General features: G+C 46.7%; 1 protein-coding gene across 2 annotated transcripts in view; it reads right to left on the bottom strand.

The window, feature by feature from the left end:
- Positions 1–21,352, bottom strand: part of LOC116940448 (dedicator of cytokinesis protein 1-like) — a 337,619-nt gene that overhangs the window by 204,134 nt on the left and 112,133 nt on the right. The window lies entirely within an intron of this gene.

Here is a 21,352-nt window from a genome sequence, read left to right as displayed (position 1 = left end):
GGCCGGTTGCAAATATCTCAGAAACACAATTTTGATGTCAACATCTGTATCGACACCGTACGATGCCTCCAGAAGCACCGTAAACTCAGCCTAAACGCATTATTCAAATAACGTTTCACCGAGCGTTTGAAGCCAGCGTACGACGATGGCGAGGTTTTCATTAAAACGTATTTTTGGCCTCGGCTTGGTTTATTAAGCCATGAAATAAGACGCCGCTCACTGATGCCATTGAATGTGAGTGCTATAGAAATTGACAGCAGCTACTCTGAATATATTTTAATCAATTATGAATTGCTACAGCTCACAGATTTTACAGTTTATTACCTATTAAATTACGTGTAAATATAAGCATGCGAGACCTGTTATGCGTAGCTCTTGTAATAATGGAGATACCAGGTGTGATTTCCTCACAGGCTACAACACTGATTCAGAAAAGTTGCAAGGTAAAAGTTCACCTGTTAGGAAACACTGCGTTGGAAAACAGACACGAATAGACCTTCTTGGTCCAAGGGCCTTATATTTCATTTTAATTGTGTTGCTGTTTCAGGCCCTTGCTTAGTTTGTGTGTGGTTACCAAGCTAATTTGCATAGGATGTAATTTTGGATGTTTCTTCAAGCGTTTTGTGTCGCATTACACTCTTTGTTATTTTGTTATGCGGCTCATCTCCTTGTCCTCGCATCCTGAATAAGGCACTCGATGTCTGTCGAGTGTCTCATCTCATCTGGAAGAGCAAAGGCTTGTTCAGTGAAATATAGTTGCTATGCGAGCTGGAAATGCCTGTATCACTTGAGAAAAGATAGCCAACATCCGAATGGGATAATGGAGGGGTACAGGTCAGATCGAGTTCGTGAAATGCACATTCAAAGGCCACATATCGAGGGGGGACACCTAGGGCGAGGAAACCAAGAGACAACCTTCGTGGTGAGGTGTCAACTGTGCGGCAGTTGTTGGCCCTGGAAGGAAGAGAGAAGTAATCGCAAGATGTGGTCACATCAATGGCACTGGCAATGATGACCTATTGACCTTTGTGTGGGGGAGAAAGTCTCTGTTAAATTAAGTGGAATTCAAATTTAGCATTGGCCATCTTCAAATTATCCATCCACCCTTTGAAAGGCTGAGTTGACCAAGGTGAGGCGCAGGTCACGTTCAGAATTAAGTGATGACTTGTGTTTACTTACCTTAAATCTACACAAATTCAGCATGTTCAATGTGCATAAAGCTACACTTTCAGTTTACAAAAGGATCAAAAAGTTTTGAAACGGACCAACTGCCATCACTCCAATTACCACTCCATTCAGAATGCCACTACGCAGAAGGCAATCAACCCCACTCTGAATAGCACCGGTAGATTGAATAAAATTACCCCAATGTGAATTCTGTAATAACTACAGATGACTCGTTGAAATTCTAATCTTAGATTGGATGACCAAGAAATGAGCCCATTATTACACACGACCTTTCGTGGCGTCGCTGTTAATGAAATCGCGTTGGCCAACAGCTGGATATTTGTCCGTATCATAACTGCCTTCACACGATGATGGCAACTTGCTTTGAGTTTTTTCAGGATGAGGGGGGTCCCAGTTTACAGCAATAGAGGCAGGGAAGACAGAAATGTGCGACTGAGAACCGCACAAGTGAAGACTCAGGACTGAAGACACTGCTTGGTGAGCGGCACACCTGACACTAAAGAGACAGCTTGCAAGGGTTGGGAGGTTCAAATCTAAACGTCACTTGGGTATTATGTTGAGCCTATGCTGTGGTGTGCCATTAAAGACCCCGTGGTGTCGCTCACCAGCACGTGACAATGTGTGCTGTGGCACGCCGGACGATGCCTCGATTGTAAAGTCCATTCAGAGGACCTGGGAATGTGGTAGAAATTCGACATTTTCATCGCGCGGGCCAGTCTCTCCATAAGTTGACCACCGTTGAGAAAACTAAATTGAGTGGTATCCATTTCAAGACAACTCTCCTCTCTTCCTCCAGGACAAAATGACGTATGAGCAATTGTCGAGACATCCACAGCAGGACCCTCTCCTTGGGAAAAAGAGAACGAAGGAGCCCCAAGACTTAATTGAATCTTTCCTGCATAAATAAAAGCCTAGTAATTGTAAAAAAACACAACATCCGTCCATTTGGTTGTCATTTAACCGACGGCATCGGAACAGAATGGGTTGGTTCAGCAAGAGCCGATTCAATCAGGACCATCAGCAGTCCCTCAAACACACGAGTACACGCAGTGCGGAATATGTTATTTTGGAATAAACTGGGTTCGATGTAGATCGTTCACTGTTTAGACCCCGGGTGAGAGAAACGTACAAAGCTTGTACAATAAAAACAAAAACGGGCAATAAAAAAACGGCATTACTCTCCTGTACGGCAGCTGTCAGGAAGATGGAGAACGGAGTGTTTTGGATTACGTGTCAGAATAAATGCTGCATCGGCCATCAAACAGACGGAGAATGGTTTTTGCGGTGGGTCAGCCAGAGAAAATATCTCAACGGGGACACGCGCTCAACCGTTGCAGCGTAGCACTACAACTGCGTACACAACGACCAGACAAACGTCAACATTCCAAGCGGGCGGGGGGGGGCTTCCAGCAGCCAGATCCTTGATGCATTTATTTGACGATTTCTCGCACCGTGCCTTTAGGTGGCAAAGTGTGCCACTGTTTTAATTGTACTATTATGATGAGGGATTTGTTCGTTTTGTTCTTGCGTGTGGCAATATGTTCATGAGCTAAATGCCAATGTCGTGGTCTGCTAGCTTAGAGTGTGCTTCAGGAGAGAGTTTGTGTAGTGTTGCTATTCCTCCTGCACAAGGAGCGCAGGCTACAGTAGTTTACTATATTATATGGTCTGTTGTTTGGGGTGTATGTCCACAGTGGATTATAGCTTAAATTTTCCATTTATGAAGGTATGCACAGCAGCCTGTTGATGTTTCGATCCGGTTGATCGTGACGCCGGTGTCTTCGAGGAATGTCAATGCCAGAAGGTGCGACTTTTGTCAAACGAAGTGTTTGTTTTGGACATCCCCAACGTTCCACTCTGTTCGCCAGCGTCCTTCTGGACCTGGGTCAGATTCGAGGATGGTGGCAGCGCGATTCCAGAAGGGGGCATCGGGACTTGAGTTGGCGGTGAGGCCGATTTTGTTGAGATCTCGTTTGTCTTTGGCAAGAAACATGTTTAAACTCCCTCGCTTGTACATAACCAGTCGTGAGCAGTTGCGCTAGCCCAGGGGTCGGGAACCTTTTTGACTAAGAGAGCCATGAAAGCAAAACATTTGGAAATTTATTTCAGTGAGAGCCATATAATATATTTTAAAAGTGAATTCAACTAAATGTCAGTATAATAAGCCTCTGAATTTATTCTTTTAAATAATGTTTTTATAACACTCACCATTAATGCGACTTCTGGTGCTGCATGGATTTGCTGATGTCTTTGTAGTCGGGTTGGTACTTGGTGAGGTTAAGCTTCATGCAAGCGTTGAGGCTTTCATCCGTTAAACGTGATCGTAGGTTGGACTTGATGTTTTTAAGATGTGAGAATGACTGCTCACATGCATACGTAGATCCAAACATGGTCAATACAGCAATACTCACACTCTGCAGTGTGTGGTATGTGACAGGAAGCGCGTTCCAAGTTTTGAGAATCAGCTGGTCTTCGGGTTGGAGTTTTTTCATTTCTGTCCACATGTGCTTGCTCGCCAACTCCGCTTTCTGTCGTGTGATTCTTTCAAAATCTTCATTCAGTGACTTGAACTTATTCACCCACATGTCTGAGGCCTTCAGGTCAGCCACTTCTGCTTCAAAATCTCTGACGGAGACACCAGGGATGTAATTCAGGTCGGCTGTGTTCAGTGAACACTCGTTTGGATGGGTGATGAACTTAAAAAGACGAGTGTGCTCACGAAATTCTCCAAAGCGTGCTTTGAAGGACTGTAGGAGACTGGATGTGCAGCCAGCTAGCTGGTGGAGATCAAGGTTTTGAATGGGCTCACTTGCTGTGCATGCATCTTTAAATTGGCTCAGTTTTTCAAAATGTAGTAAACGACCTGTTTCAAGATCCGTGATGAAAAGCTCCAGCTTGTTTTCAAAAGCAAATACAGCTTGTTGAAGGGATAACACTGTATTTCCAATGCCTTGCATTTTCACGTTGAGCTGGTTCAGATGTTCAGTCAGATCTACGAGATAGTAAAACTTGAGGAGCCACTCGGTGTCGGCTAGCTCAGGATGCCCGACGCCTTTCATTTCAAGGAAAGTCCGGATTTCATTCAGGCAAGCCGCAAAACGGCTAAGCACCTTCCCTCTTGACAACCAACGCACATTGCTGTGCAAAAGCAGACCAGGATAGTTATTTACAACTTCATCCAGCAGTGTTTTAAACTGGCGATCATTTAAGGCTCGGGCAACAATAAAGTTGATCACACGAATGACCAGCGACATCACTTTGCCAAACTGCCTGTCACACATCTGAGCACAAAGTGCCTCCTGGTGTATAATGCAATGGAAACTTAGGATGGGTCTATTTTCATGTTCACGGAGAAGCGCCACAAATCCTTTGTTTTTCCCCACCATACACGGAGCACCATCAGTACACACTGAGAGAAGTTTATCCATAGGTAGACTTTTTTCTTGAGCAAACTCCATGAAAGACTTGAATAAATCCTCACCTCTTGTGGACCCTTTTAATGGCAGAACAGCAAGACTTTCTTCGCGCAGTGTGTCACCAACAGCATATCTTGCAATCACGCTGAACTGCGACAAATGGCTCACGTCTGTTGACTCATCCAAAGCCAGAGAAAAGAACGGCGCTGCATTTATGCCCTTCACTTGCGTTTCCTCCACTTTGTTTGCCATCACGATGGTACGATCATGAACAGTTCTTGCCGACAGAGGCATGTCTTGTATCCGTTTGATTATCTTGTCTTTGTTCGGAAGATCATCAAAAAGTTCATTGGCTACATCCAGCATGAACGTTTTAGCATACTCGCCATCTGTGAATGGTTTTCCGTTCCTCACTATTGCTAAAGAACCAGCAAAGCTAGCCGAATTATAGTCACCTTGCCGGGTCCATACGCGGAGTTGCTGCTGGCTAGCTTGCACCCTGCTCAGAAGCTCTTGGCACGCTTTCTTTCTGCTGTCTCCCGCAGGGTATTTTGATGCAAAGGTAGCGTGGCGCGTGTCGAAGTGCCGCTTTACATTCGACCGTTTCAACGATGTAATTTTGTCATTGCAAATTAGACACACCGCAGAACCCGCTCTCTCCACAAAGGCGAATTCTTCGGTCCATTCGTCCTGAAATGTACGATACTCGTCGTCTTTTTTTCTTTTCGCCATCTTCTTCGTCGAAGGGTTAGCTTTGAGCTAATGACCGAGCAGACGCAGTCTCAGACTGATTCAAAAGGGGGCGTTTACCTGTTTTACCCAGCAACGGCAAACATAGGCCAGTATCATCCAATTAAAATAATGGACAATTGCTCCTGCAGCCCTGAACAGGACATGCGCAGTGAAAAATCGATGGATGGATTAAAACAAGTGAGAATATTTTGTTTTATCTGCGAGCCATATGCAATCATCAAAAGAGCCACATCTGGCTCGCGAGCCATAGGTTCCCGACCCCTGCGCTAGCCGGTTGCTTACAGCAGAGACAGACGCCACCGGAATCGCGATGCGCTCTGCAATCTGCTGCGACTCGTTTAATCGCGTGCACGTTCGCAGACTTACGATTGGTTGTTAGAGACGTGGGTGGAGCTAACCAGCAAATGGGGCGGGGCTATGCTACAGCAGGGCGTGGCCATGGACTGCATCCGTGCCAGATGCGCGCCAGTCGAGAAACCGCGTGGAGCGTGCGAACCCTGACGCCACAACGCAAGATGCCAGCCACGGTGGCACGCGCGGTGTTGTATTATTCACGTTCGTTCATTCCTATACACTGCTGTACGCGTGGCGGCAACGTCAAGGGTGTTTACCCGTTTATACAACGTGGTTACCTCTGATTGAAGGGGAAAAAGTGTGTAACCCAAAGTCAAATCGAGGGAGACAGAAGGGAAAGAGGGGGCAGGGAGTTTGCTTCCAACTTACAAACTTAAGAACAAGTGAAACTTCAAATACTTAATTACAACTGTGTATTCAAAATGTTTTATGTTAATGCATGGTTCTTTCCGCAAGGGAAACTTTTCCTTGTGTAACAAAGACGGTGGCTGAACTTTTCTCATTTAATGCCAATAAAGCGGCTTGCTCCGTCTCCGTGCCACCGCTGACAACTGCCAGCTCCATCGATTCGGGTAACGAAAACGCGACGCGACGCTGGCTGTGGCGGTGCTGATGTTATTTGATCGTATTGATCTCTCGGTGCATTCGTGATAGAATCCAAGCAACCCGTGGCTCTGCATTTCTGAAAAAAGCTCCCCACTCCTAATAAGCTTTCAGACCTTTGAAGAAGCGGTTTGAAGCAAACTCACATGCGCATGACAACCCAGAATAATAAAGACACCGATAAATGCCATCGACCAAACTGTTTAAACCGCGCAGACCATTGCCGCACCAACAGTCGGCACTGATTAGGTGTGGTACGTCACATGGGATGGGGCCGTGCGGTCAACGCCATGCCTCGCCGCATTTTTCTCCCCTTTGCGGACGTCGGCCATGCTCTCTGCAGGCCGAGTCGACCTAGGGGAGTTCCCCGTGCGAGGTTCGGATACAAATAGCCGCTGGAATAGAGTATTCGTCCCCGATTCACCATTGCCGGAATCGAAAGCATCATGAGCCATGCAAAAGGCCGCTTTATAAGCAGGCGCGGCTGAACGGGTGCCACCACAAGGGTCATCGTAGGGGAGGTCGGGCGGGCACATCGTTCCGCTGCCGTCGAGGAAGACGAGCATCCCTTTGTTGTCCGGAGCACCGCGACGAGACGGCTCCCCACCGTACAGGGACGAGCGCCGTGTCAACCAAAGCGATGGAGACAAGCAACGTCCCAGCACTTCGCGAACGCGAATACCTTTTCGTCTTTTACCTTCGTCACTATTCGTGGGTGGGAAAAAAAATCAAGCGAAGGACTTACGACCTGGGCTACCATCAAGCATCAGCAACCGCAGCAGAGATAAATATATAAAAGCAATCTGATGCGTGCCGAGACTTTTCAGGCCTGCGGGAAGCAGCTGTTGTAAATCACGGCAGTCACAGTCACCAGCGCTCAGTGGCCCTGCACTGCTAAGACTGACACAGCCGGATTACCAAGGGGCTATTACAAAATTCATTTCAACATTTTATTTTTTAAAAAAAAGTTTGCCTATTGCTTCCTCGGGTTCTCATTGACCTTGGTCTCGAAAAACACCTCAGGGTGCAGTGACGGGACACCTTGAGGGTGCGGACGGAGGAACGCAACCTGCACGGAGCCGAGATCGCCGAGGGGAAATTGGAGTCGTGGCGGCCGTTCGGCGATCCTGCTCCTAAGCTGGGTCTGCATGGCGCCAACGATTCGACTCAAAGGCAACGGTGAACTAAGGACGCATTCGGCACGCTGCATATGTCCATTTGGCGATGCTACACTGGCAGTGGTGCACAAGCACTCTTAAAACGAGAAACGCAACACACTCGGCAACAGCACTGCGTGCCTTAAAAGAAAACAAGAAATAGAAATCGGCGACATCGGGCAATGGTCCTTCTTTCATAGCACCTACACAGAGATGTTGGGCGACCCTCGTGTAGTTAGGTCTGCCAGCTCACGGCGCTATGTAATAATGTGTGGCTTTCGCCTCTGTTTATGGACTACAAATAAGGTCCATTGCCCTTAACGCTACCGACTTTGATTATATTTTTTTTCCTTTTACGCCAGTGAGGTTTTGAGGAGCGTGTTGAGTTCTGTCAACATGCCCACGACAATGAGGATAGCAAAGAGGCAGTGACGTCTCAATTACGAGAGCGGACGGGTGGCCCACGGTTTTATAACGCGCATGTATGGCCCACGGAGCCAGCCACATTGAGAGATCCTGGGTTTTAATCTGGGTTTCAGCCACCCTGCGTTGAAACCGGGTTCTCAAGAACACTATGTGGATGGTCTCGGCACCAGTCAATGGCAAATGCACACAAAAAAATTACCTGTGAAATGAAGAATTGTTCTTTAATTCACTGATATGGGGGGCGGGCAGGGGAAATATGTTCACGAGATGGATATTTTAAAGTTCACGTGGGGCTACAACACCCAGCGTGAATAAGAGGCCAATTGAATTAACTCCGTGAGTAATTCTGTAACGTCACTTGTGACACTGAGAGTGAGGAATGTAAAAGTATGAATCTCTTCATCCCGTGGCATGATGCTGATTGCACGATTGAAACATGATTTGTACTGTGTGCTTATTCTTTTAAGTAAACCATCATATACTGGCAGCGCAACACACAAGCCACAACTGCCTGGAACTAAAAATTGCACCATGAATGAATGCCCCACACACGACTGCATTTTACCCATATCGTTACCCACAAAAGGCTTGAAGATCCTTAATGACCCGAAATGTCATCATATGAACTACAGTGAGATAAAATGCGTGCTCCGATCGATCCGTTCGTAAGGGGACTGTGATGCGATGCACCCGCACCAATCGCAAAGCGCTGGGGCAGACCGAACGCCAACCCGTCAGGTTATCGGCTGTACAGCAGCAAAACCCCCACAATTTATTATCTCTGCCCAATATGCCTTGCTAAGTGAACCCTCTTGCAGCCGTATCTGCCAGCTCACGGCACTGTGTAATGTGTAGCTTTGCACAAAACGCTCGATTTTATGCCCATTACCGAATGTGCATCGATAATTTTTTTCATATTAATCTACCACCTGGCAATTTAGGCTCCATATTCGGGCCAGCGCTCGCTAATTAGGCCTTGACGTCCACGCATCACTCCATGGTAAATTATTGCTGCCTTGCGGTTAAAATAAATTATTATGGGTTTTAATGCGATTCATTTAGGGACCTGGTACTTTGCTTTTTTAAATAATTCATGGCATGCTTAGGAACTCACTTGCGTGTGTCATCCAGAGCTGACATTTATCCAAAGTTTGTTGAAGGAATATTACACTCAATTTACTTTTACATGGTTGCGCAGTGTCGAAAAATTAAACAAGAATCAAACCGTGGCACTGTCACCACTCGCTGTCTCAGGGCTGCCAATGGAGACGGGGCACTGCCCAGCAGCGGTGCGAGCGCGGGCACGCGTGACCTCGTAATCAGACGACGTTCGTGTTACCACAACGTAAACATCTGCAGGGGCACACGGGGACGAGACACCGTGAGCGCAGAATCAATCCGTGGATATTTGCTTTAGGTAACCAAAGACGGCGGAAGACAGGTTGGGTATCTGCTCATAGCCAAGGTCACGAGGGATATCTAGGACAACTAACTTCACGCAATGAATTAAGACAGCCTACGACTCCTAAGGTCAACGTACTGTGTGTTTTTAAGCATTCAATATCTTTGCGTCCGCAAGCCTTCAGTGATATTTTTTTTGCGCACGTCAATTCAGCGCCCTTTATTTAACCATGTGGGCCCCACTGAGATTCATTACCATTTTTACAAGGCATTTAATGGCTCGTGACGGGGTCCGCAACACTCAATAAACTAAGAGTTTACCACCAAATTATAAAAAAATCGCCACATCTATTTCGTTGCCAATTATTGCACTGGGTCTGGCCATTGTCCTTGAAGACACCTGGCTCCTAATTGCAGTCAGATGCCGTGTAACTATCCGCTGACTCTCCGTGGGATGCACGCGCTGGGCTGTGTGAACCCAGGGGCCCTGTGCTGCTGCTGCTGTAGCCGTCTGGCCAGCCCCATAAACACGGTTCCGGTTCCCCCGTGTCCGTACCAAGCGGTGTAATGCCGGAAGCAGCCCATCGCAGTCAGCAGATTTGAGAAATGTTTGTCAAGTCGGGGAAGTCTGCAGTGGTTGTTCTTGGGAATGGGTGGGATGTTACCACCGTAGATTTTTGCGGTTATGCTGTACCGCTCCCCCGTCATGTTTTCACGGTTGTGCCACGCGCTGTTCGGCACGATGTCCGACGTTTCGTGCCACGTGTTGCTGGGAGCTTCTTCAGAAACCTACACGGTTGCTGAATAAGCTCCGAAAAAGCGAAGCGAAATGTCAAAGGCATCACACCAAGCAAAACATCGGAGGGATTGGACATTGCAATAGAAATCTGAAATTCCCCCTACTAGTTCGGGAAGATCAGTGGGGGTGAGCAATACCCAATGCTCAATTAAACCGGGAGCCACTATCATTTTTTATTTTAACCTTTGATTATCAGTGATAACCTTAGGGATTCTATCTAAATCCAGCCCGGTGGTACTCTGTGGTTATTGCGCTGCGCTCAGCTCGCGATCGAAGGGTTGTGAGATCAAATTTAACTTAGCCCACCATGGCCCTCTGGGAGTCGACAAAGTGAACAACCGCACTGCCCAGGAGAGAAAGCAAGAGTTTGATGCTCCGAGCAGAGAGTGTCCCATAAAACCGGTGTGGAATTGCTCGCGCTCTCTCAGCACGGCCAGCAAAGATCAACAACCAACCCCCACCACGCGTGGTGAAACGGGAGACGCGGACTTTCTTCGTACACCCCCGGCGCACACTGAGAAGAACGGTGGTGACATTTCCAACGCTTGCTCAGGGCCACCACCAGTGGAGAAGAGCTCCGCACAACGTTCGCTTGCATGGAGAGATTTGTTTTTCCCCAACACCACGTTTGCATAATTGAGACGTACGTTAGCGCATGCGGATTAACGTCATTAAAAAAGTTAATAAACGTCACTGAACCGGCATTAAGGTAATTTCCCGTGTACGGCAAAGCAGGCGTGCGATAACAACAGCGCGCAACGGGTGCCTTGCACTCGGCGCTTGGAACACTTGGCTCGAGGTCTCGCGAAGAATGAAACAAACAAAAATTGTACGCAGCACAGCATGCGCGGTGCCAGGCAAAAGGTCGTGCGGTGCAGACCGCGGGGGAGCACGGTGCTAATTACGCTGCCTCTTGTACACGCACTCACAACTCCACAATCAATCACGGGCGGCCACAATTAATCACGGGGCCCGACAAGCCTGCGCAGACACTCCGGAAATTAAAATTTTAAATAAACAAGCCGTAGCAGCCGCTGCACAACAACAATAACAAAAGAACAGTCAGGTCATTGGACTCTTAAGTAAACATAGTTGCAGATAAATTTTGATTTAAAGCTTTCGTGACTGCAGTAATTCATATCCTTAGCTCTTTCGGTAAAGTCACGTTGAAGAGAAACAATAAAATAATAAAATATATATAAAACATGAGAGATTCGTTCATGAGGCTATCCACATATACAAGCACAGAGACAATTTCAACCGAGATGGATTCTGGCTTAGCAATCATTGGAAGGATTTGATAAACCATTTCAGGTCTTAATTGATTGTTCACGCTTACGGTGGCTTTCAGACAGCATACATTAATTTTTTCGTCTCCCCCCTCCTCTTTTCAGAACATAGATGGACTCGTCCTTCTAAATAAACTGCTAAATCGCTGCGCGTGGCGCTAACGTTTTTTATGCCGTGCTGACATTGGAGTCGAATTAACAGCGGACTGTGAGGATGAACCGACTCAGTGGAGGGCAGCACGCTGTGCAGACCACACAACTTGAAGGCCCAATATAGGAGTGCACGATGCAATGCCTGAGTCTATACGTCTTGTCAACTGACTGTGCCAGTAACACAGTGAATTTCTAAATTACTTCTGAGGGCTGAGTAGCCGGGATTTCAGTGTGCTCACCAATGAGCCAGCAGCATGTGCCGAGTCAAATGTTTCAGTCACACTGTTGTCGGGAAATTCAATGCTCACTACCTTTCAGAAACGGTGGTTAAAATATACATTCCAGTATAGGAAGTGTAGACATCCCAGAACCTGGTAGTTATTTTATAAAATTCAGGATGATGGGCTGAGTCGATTTCCAACCAAGAGGTGACATCATAAGCTGCCAGTAGAGTACTCTGGCACAATGCTATGCATCACCGATGGCTACAGAATGGATTTCAGGACTGCACTGCTGTTACACTCCTCAATACGAACAGAAGTATGCCCAAAAGCTAGGTTACACTGGCGTGAACACAAAAGTATGTTTTGTGCACTTCTAACTATGTCTGGCACTGTGGTCAGAGTGCTCCAAGTTTGTCAGTTCAAATCCTTCAAGGAGACCGACTAGCCCAACATCATTCAAAGTTCAACAAATAAGGTCCCACGTGGGAGGTCGACAGTGGCTCATTGAGCATAAATGACCACAGCCATGGGTCAGGAGTCATTGAATCACTGTGACCACCGATGAAGATGCATAACATCCCACACTCGGCTAAGCGCATGGGGAATTTGATCTTTGATTTAGTTCACGAAACACTGAAGTGTGATGACAAGCGTGGCTGACATGCTCAGGTCTACCGAGGGCATACCCTGCATGTAAACGAAGCCAGGCTGCCAGGCTCCACGCCAGGCTGCCTGGCGAGTCCGTGGACCAGCACTGGCAGGATCTCATTTGAAGCTTCCACAGCACGGGAAAATGGAAGCACTTGCCATCATGGTAGGCCCGACAGATTAAAAGGCAAATTGCATGTATAAATACCAGTCATTACAATGTCTTCTCCGGACACAGCTGACATGGGCACTCATTTAGTGTCAAATCCTTAACTCCAAAATAGAAGTGCATTTTCACAGAGACAAATCATGCACGTGGAAGGCTTTTTAATGACATGAAGTTACTGTGCTCAAGAAGCCAGGAGGCACAGTCAAACTGGGCAAGCGAGAGTTGCTCAGGACATGTTAACTTGAGCCTAATTGTCTGGGCAGTATGCAGCACAAACGACTACGCCACGTTGCAATCTACTTTTGCCGTGGACAGATGATAATAAACTATTTATAATCGTTTACAGGCCTTTGTCTCAATCCACATCTTAATAAAGGTCTCCCACGCTGTGTTGGTGATGGGAGACCGTTTGACCAAGCTTCGCTGTGCTGGGCAGTGCTGGCTGGTGAAAGGGAAGAGCCCAGGGCACATTCACACGTGACTTGCCCCCACAATGTTAGCCATGACCAGCAATTGAACTCCAGTCGCCGGGTTCATAGCGCAGTGCGCTAACCACTGCGCCCTCCGTATGTGTGCAAGTAGATATAAAAGCATCCTCATTGCCCTCTTCAGCCACGAAAAAATGTATTCACCATTGTGGTTGTATATTTGTATTGTTAATTAAATAAAGATGACCACAGAGGTGTATGTAGAAGCAATGCGGATGTTGACCTATATGTAGAGACTGTTTTTAATTGAACATTATCAACTCGTATATCTTGATTTTAAGCTTTCGTGACTGCAGGAATCCATACTATCTGATTCTTTCAGTAAAGTAACGTAGATAGAAATAATAATAATAATAAAAGAACACGACGTTTCGGCACAGGAGGGGGGGAGGGGGTTTGTCGAGTCTACAAAACCCTCCCACGACTCTACAAAACCCCCTCCCGTGCCTCTATAAAGCCACAACAGCAGATCATTCTTTCTCACCTGATGACGGAGGCTTGTGTTACGACCGAAACGTCGTGTTCTTTTATTATTTTTTTCTATCTACGTGACTTTACCGAAAGAACCAGAGAGTATCAACTCGTATATATTGTGGCTTCCTTCAGCATGCATGCCTAATAAACGAGGGATTGGCCAAGGATACTGTGGAGGAGCTTTCTAATATGGAGCCTTTGAGATGCAGTCAGGATTTCCTGGATGCATGGTCAGGCTGTTTAAATGCTCCAACATCTGCTGTGGTGGTGCCAAACCAGTTGTGGAAATTCAGGCAGTGCCCAGCGTGTCTTCCCAGAACAAACAAAAACCTAACCGTGCATGAAGGCACATCATATAACATGTATATATATAACAATACTCACACGTAGAAAACAACTGTTAAAGGATGTCCACACGCAAAGAAGGGTTGGTGGATATATAGGTGGTCTCTCCACAATGGAAATCAGCCTTGCCATTAGTACAAAACAAGTGTAGTAAATATAATTACTTTGTGGCTTTGAGGCAATTTCAAAACCGAAAATGTTATTAAATTACATGCAAAAAAATGTATCTGCATTACCGAATTAGACGGTTTAATCAGTGCCAATATTTCCAAATTGCATGCCATTTTAATTTGACAAGCGGTGATTTAATAAAGCATTAAAATTCAGAAAGTCCACTTCAATGATGCCAATCAGACTACACTGCACTCAAGCACTTGCATTACAAAATATAAAAAACAACAAAAAAACAGACGTTAGTGCTGATTAAAACCACAAGTAGATAAAAAAGCCAAGTTTCCTCTATTCCGTCAAAGAAAGAGCACCAACACATTGCGGTTTGTAATAACATCCCATCCGACCACGTGCGCAAATTCATAGCCGCCAACCGCAAAGATGCAAATCTCAGCCTTAATAGCCGGGCCTACATTCAAAAATATTGCGTGTCAGCTTGACGATTATTTATTTATCGCGCCCCTCTGACCCGAGCTAAACTCCGCAGATTGCCAATGTTTCAATGCGAGTGTTGCACTCGCAAAGACCGGCCGTACATTAAGTCACCCACTTGCGCTTATCAGATGCCTTGTCCAATAGGTAACATCGGGTCATATGCAATCGTAAAAAAAAAAACAGAGAGAGAGAGACGCTGCCACCAAATGGATTGCTGGCTCCGTCACGCTTTAAAGAAAACGCCCGGCGGTGTTCACGACAGCTCATGGGTCCATCCCATCGAGGGCTGCGATTCGTAGGGTACACGGCCGTGCCATTGCACACCATCCGATTTACGCCACATTTCCACCAAACCCTAAAACCTTTCCCGGTGACAAATGATAAAACAAGTAACCGCTTTGTTATGAAAAGGCAACAGGCAGCGGTCCTTTCGATAGATTGACTCCTGCCATGAAAATGTGGAATTTCCACCACTGGATTGGGGTCACTCGTGAAGGTGCGTGCCCCCGATTGCGAATTTCTGCAGGATACACTTTGCTTGTTTTTAAGACTTTTAACGCCCTCACCATAACAGGAATGTAGACTTAACATTCCTGGCTCAAGGCCACCCAATGAGATACTCTGAATTATATACTTCAACACACCAGCAGTCAACTACCAGATTATTGAGATAAGAGTGAGGCAGGTGGCAGTGTAGCTCGGGACTATAATGCGATGCCTCCCGCCGGGCCAGAAGGCAATTTTTAGGCTCGCGGGGTAATGAGTCAAAGAATGAATGCAACACGGTGGGAGGAAAACGAGTTAACGTACTCACTGTGGAGTTGTAGACTAAGACTTTTCATCCGGCCTGGAACATGTGACCCAGACAATGAGCGCGATCATTAAAGAACTGCATGTTCCAATTACACGTACAAGCTGGGAGAACATTCTGTAAGACATTCAGACATTTCCTGCTCTGGACTCCCTCTGTGGCTAGGCCTTTTGAGCGATAAATAAGAATTATTGGGTGCTGAAATGCAAGCCCCAGCAAATTATAATTCCCGGAATTTCTTACCTTTTCACAGAATAAGAATCAAGATCTTTATTTATTCCTGGAGAAATCCAATGAGCTACAAAGATATTTTTCACAGATCTCCAGTCCGGGGCACGGGTTCAGAAGATTACAAAGACAAACGATACAATTGGAGTGTAAAGTATAGGAAAGGAAAACAAATCACTGAAAATAAAACGTTAATTATAAAAATTAAACAACGACAAAACTCGATTCCGACCCCCCTTGCACGTGATGTCAAGGCCACGGGGGAAAACATGTCATATGTACCGTCATCGATGCCAGGCCATTCATGACGGTCCATATTATGGAGGGATAACTGGGCACATAAAGTTTCATCGATTAAACCTGATTGCTATGCTCACAAGACATTGAAGAATTAATTATTTTACGATTCATGCAAATATGTACACTTTAACTTCGACCAAAGGACCGAAAGTGTAACGGATAAAATGAGACGAGAGATAAAAGTAATCATTTATTAAACTAAATCGCGACTCCGAATCGTCAAAAAAAATTGGACAAATTCATCAAATCGTGGGGGAGCCTGGAAGGGGGTGGGGGGGGAGCTGGGAGGGGTGGTGAAGATGGATCTGTAGAGGCCTTCGTGTTTATTTACGTGCACATGAACGCACCGACAGTGGTAAACGCGCCACGGGATAAACTACAAACAGGCGTCGAAGGAGCCCCCACCACCCCACCTCCAGCGTCGTCGTTATCCCACAAACCGCGGAGAGGTGCGCAACGAGCTATGACAATCGATGCCACGGCAGGAGTAGGGGCACAAAGAGGCGCTCTCAAAATCGCAGCGAGGGAGGACGGGTATAAAATCACCGTGATGCATGCGTCTGCATCAAGTCGCCAAAGATTGCGCCTTGAAGTGCATTGAAATGCCTGTAATGGCAAATTGGCAGGAGAAAGGAAAAAGGGAAGAAAAACTTTAAATCGCCACGGGATCTCGTAGAGACAATGAAATGAAGGCACACGCACAGATGCATTAATACGTTTTCGCCGAGTGAAGGTTAATGGAAAGTTAATGCGGATCCAATGCTTTTTCCCTTTCAAGAGCCGTGAATTTTCTCGTTATAAAATGTCAAACTCTCTACGCTCGCCGCCTCCTTTTTTATGTTTTCAATCAGCGCTCGCCTTTTATTGCAAAAAGAGACAAGCGCGCAATCAGATGCTGGCCGAAAACTGAGATGAACGGCGATCTGTGGTCATGGACTGCATCCGGCTGCCTGCCATTATGCTAGATGTATGCTGAACTTCTTTTGCGCACTGCATAGCCAACCGTGCTAATTACGGTGCTTGACTCACGACGGGAAGGTGGCAAGTTCAAATCCTGGTTGGTTACCTAAGGCCATTCAAACCCCTGCCATAGGAATTAGAAATTTCTCCCACTGGCTCTGGCTCACCAGTGGCGGGCAGCGCTGCGCGCCCCATTCCCCATGTGAGCATGCACGTTTGCTGAACCTATTCCGCATCATACGTCGCCAACAGTGCTATTCGGAGCGTGCATAAACTTGGGACTTGACTTATCGATCCGAAGCCGAACAACGGCTTCAGAGAGCTTTCCTCTGCTTTGCTCATGGCTGTCTTCACCAGGATCACGCTTTGGCCGGGTTGGCCGCTGCCTCTTGCGAACAACAGAACTGAATTATGAATGAGAGGATAGGCGGGATGACTGATGGACGAAGACAGACAGACAAGCTGTCGGGCGGCAAGGCGATGAAGGCGAAGGGACGGGTGGGCAGGCAAACAAAAACAAATATGGGCAGCTCCACTTCAGCTAAAAACCCTTCAGTGCATGCCGATTTGTCGGTGGCAATTTCCCACCATGACTTGACAGTGTTAAACACGTACCCTTGTATGCGCGTGAATCCTTTCAGTGTGCTGGCACGATATTGGTTGTGGTCAGAGTGCCGAGCTCACAACTGGAAGGTTCAGTTCAAATCCTGATAGGAAACGGGGGGTGGGGGGGTATACTGAGCCCATAAACTTTGGGAGATACAAAAAAAATGTGTCACTTTTGGAAGTCAGCAGTGCTTGGCTCCATGAGTGACTAGTTCCTGCCACATGAGCGAGGACCCTTCCCCTGCTGGTTCAGAGCCACCAATGGGATACGAGGAGAGTCGATCCACAGCTCGTGCAGCCAAGGAGACTATGATAATTTGACTGAGTAATGGGCAACAACAACAGGCCTCTTTTCAAAAGGGAAAAACAAATGTATACCACCCGGTCGCTGTCATCTCTTAAAACAAATGAACAGGAAAGAACAATTGCGAGGCAGGACAACCTAACACTGAGCATATGATTAGCATTTGTTGGCGAACAATGAAAATGTTGTCTAAACCAATCATTATAAAGTCTAATGACCACATATGCTCCCAAGAGACTTTTATTGCTAGTTGTTAAAGGCTGATATGCCTTGTGGAGGGCAATGGAAACGTATCACCGTAATAAAGTGTGTACACACAACTTCGCTTCTGTGGTTCTCCGAGGCCGAATATGAATCACAACAATCTCCTTGTGTTGCGTCTCATCTGCAAGCCCCTCATTACGCAACTGCTCACTCGCCCCCGGAGGTCACCACCGCGCGCCTCTGCACCCAACGCTCCTGCCAACTCGCCCGGGGTGCGTCCGCCGAAAAGGAAGCGACTCGATAAAAAAAAAAAACACTCAAAAGAACGACCACTTGCCGACTCCACGACACGACCGTCGCCGTGTCAATCCGTGACTCGGGTGCCAAGCTGGACCCTTGCAGTTGCGAGCCGCGCTTTCCAACCGCTTGCCAGTGAACGCCACCGCACCCGCCGTCTCTTTCCTCGTGCAAGATCCCAAAACCCGAGCACAGTCCTCACTTGCCCTTCGAGGTCTGCTCTCTTACAAGGTCATCACTGCCCACCGTCTTGGCGTTTTGTCTTCCCATTGGCCATCGCCCCCAGGGTGCCACTCCCAATGGCTGTTCAAGAAACCTGCCACACTCAAAGGCGGCTCTAGTCGAGGGCCAGTAAGTTCCAGCGTCGATATCCATGGCCAAATCTGTCGTGACGCAGCACCTGCTGCCAATTTCGCGTTTACTCCACGACGCGGGGAAAGGGGTGGGAACAAGAGGTGCCAATTCCACGCGAGCAGACCCAGCCACGAGGCTTGCTTCAGGATTTATGGCCAGAGGCTGCCGGCCACCGGCCGCTGCTTTAATGTGGATTGATCGCCTACGGCGGGGAGATGGAATGGCAGCAGTGACACATTCATCGTTCGTCTGCGGCGGGCGGTCAACCTGAATGGCGGCGGTGGCGGAAGGAGACATAGCATTTAGTCGGAGACCTTTTTCCACTACCCCATACATCCCACAATGTTGTTTTGGTGCACAAATCAATTAGAGTGAGGGGCATCTCTCGTGTGCAACGGCACGGACATGCTTATACATTGCAGGGCATGCGTACTGGTCACTAGTCAACAACGCTCTTAACGCGAACCTTAAACCCGTCCCTATCATTAACCCAGCCTGGGCACTTAACCAGGCTCAACATTCACTTCCGCTTGCTTCTTTACATTTGGTGCTAAAGAGCACCACCAGACTGTAAGGACAGAGCTATTATTTTGGGGAGCACGCACCCACACACACGCAAAGTAACCCGGCGCTATTACACGCAGATCACACTCGTGGGAGAGCAAACTCATTTTTATAGTTTCATTACGGGGCGTGTTGATTGCTGCGCTGTGCATTGCTGCACGAGCCCAAAATGCAAACACTTACTGGGCTATTTGTTTTTGTCCTTTTTCCAATTTTGCCCAGATGCAATAAATGAACTGGAACAAATAAATGCAAATCAAACTTGAAGAGAGTTTGTAGAGATTGCGTAATACTAAAGGGCATAATGCCAGCTAAGATACTACCCTTAATAATACAGCTAAGGTTGGGTTTCAGTTTGATGTGAGCCCTATTTTCCAAGTATGTTATGATGACAGTGCAGTAATCATTCAAAGTGTCTCTGCTCAACAAGCATAGGGAAGAGCTCATCTGCCATTATGGTCCTACACCAGTGAAGTATATTCCACGTATCTATTCTCGAACAAAAACACTGGTTGACATCCCACAAAGTTGCACTCGTGATGCTGACCAAAGGTAAACCCTGATCAGGTATCGAACTCGCAAACCTTTCAATTGTGAGGTGGGCAACCTGGGGACGTTTGACTCATTTCATTTTGAGCGCTTTTGAATATTAATGCCAAAATGATTGGAGCTGACCATTAAATTCACACTGCAGCCAGCTTATAATAATCCCTGCTGGAAGTCACTAAAGCACCCCATCCGAATGTCAATCATCATGAGTGGATATTCCAAGAAGACACTGACCCCTGCCATGGGAATTGTGTAATTCCTAACATTGGTTCCGCTCCAGAAATTGAGACGAGCACTGTCCAACACTTGTTTTAATATGAAGACACGTTGACTTGATTTTGGCAAGGTTAATGGAACTGTTCTTACTTGTAAGACCAGTTCACAGCTTTAGTATTACGTTGCTCAAATCTCAACAGCTCAAATTACTCATTTGGGCGGCAGGATAGCACAGTGGTAGCACGTGTGCCTCACAACAAGAAGGGCCTGGGTTCCATTGCCGGCTCGGAGTGTGGAGTTTGTACGTTCTCTCCCTGTTCTGCATGGGTTCTCCAGTTTCTTGGCAAAGCTAAAAAAAAACGATGTGACACTGGTATTGGCCAAATAATGCAATGCGGAAAGAAATAACTGCACATTACTCAATTGGGATAACACACAGCGAGTGACAACATCACTCTCGTGTGAAAACTTGGCAAGAACCTCTTTGAAATACATCTTGAGGCTCGCTGAGGTTTTCCTGGCTACACGTACAAAAGTAATAATAATTATCACTGTGTAATAAATACCGGGTGCGAACGTTGCAGCACACGTTGCTCATGGATGTATTTTCATTTAAAGACATGGAAACAAACATATTAACAAAAATACGTATTCACAGAGACACTCTTTACAATCTGCCTAAACGCCTCCCGAAACATTTGTCCCCCTCTGCTCCTTTGCGGCAAGCTACGGTCTACAAACTCTAAACTTCACTTGCAATTTAAACGCAATAGGACATCTGCAACGGGCTGGTTGTCCCGACACGTTTGCCAGCAGAATTCTCTCCTTCTGTCCAATCCGTTACCCACAAGCGACAGCCACCTGTTACCTCCCCACGAGCAGACGCAAGCCGCGTGCGCACTTTGCACATACGGTGGCGACAAAGTGGGGAAAACACAGGATGATCTTGGGCGCTAATGCCTCTTCTGGTGTATGCGTGTGTGTCGTACGTGGCCAACCGTGCTAATTGGAGGTGCGGGTGGAAGGACAACAAACGAATCACAAAAAGCAGTTCTAAAGAAATGAGTTTTCAAGCTAGATTTAAAAGTGCCTAGCTCCAGTGCCTTCCTATAATCGAAAGGAAGAGCGTTCCATACGGCCGCAGAAGCTGTGTCTCTGTGACAAGTTACGCTTGCTTGTACTCGAGCTATACCTGTACGTGGGCATACATTGTCATGGAGACTTTTGCTTTTCTAATGTTTAACGTAAGCGGATGTGATGCAAGCGCTACATTGTGTAAAAATATAAAAGCTTCATGAATGTTTAATTGCGAATGGATGGAAGGTGCGTCACAGAGGAAAAAACATCAACACTGTTTGCAACAATGGGTTCTAGATTAAAAAAATAATAAATTATTGAGAACAAGAGTCAGAATACTTGCCGTGTTACAGACGTTCTATTCTTGTGTATGGATGTGAAAGCCGGAC

This window comes from Petromyzon marinus, chromosome 9 (assembly GCF_048934315.1).
Source record: "Petromyzon marinus isolate PM22_M1 ecotype Great Lakes invasive population chromosome 9, UKy_Petmar_22M1.pri1.0, whole genome shotgun sequence".
NCBI classification, from domain to species: Eukaryota; Metazoa; Chordata; class Hyperoartia; order Petromyzontiformes; family Petromyzontidae; genus Petromyzon; species Petromyzon marinus.
The sequence above is the reverse complement of the archived record's forward strand: the minus strand, read 5'-3'. Positions and strand labels throughout refer to the sequence as shown.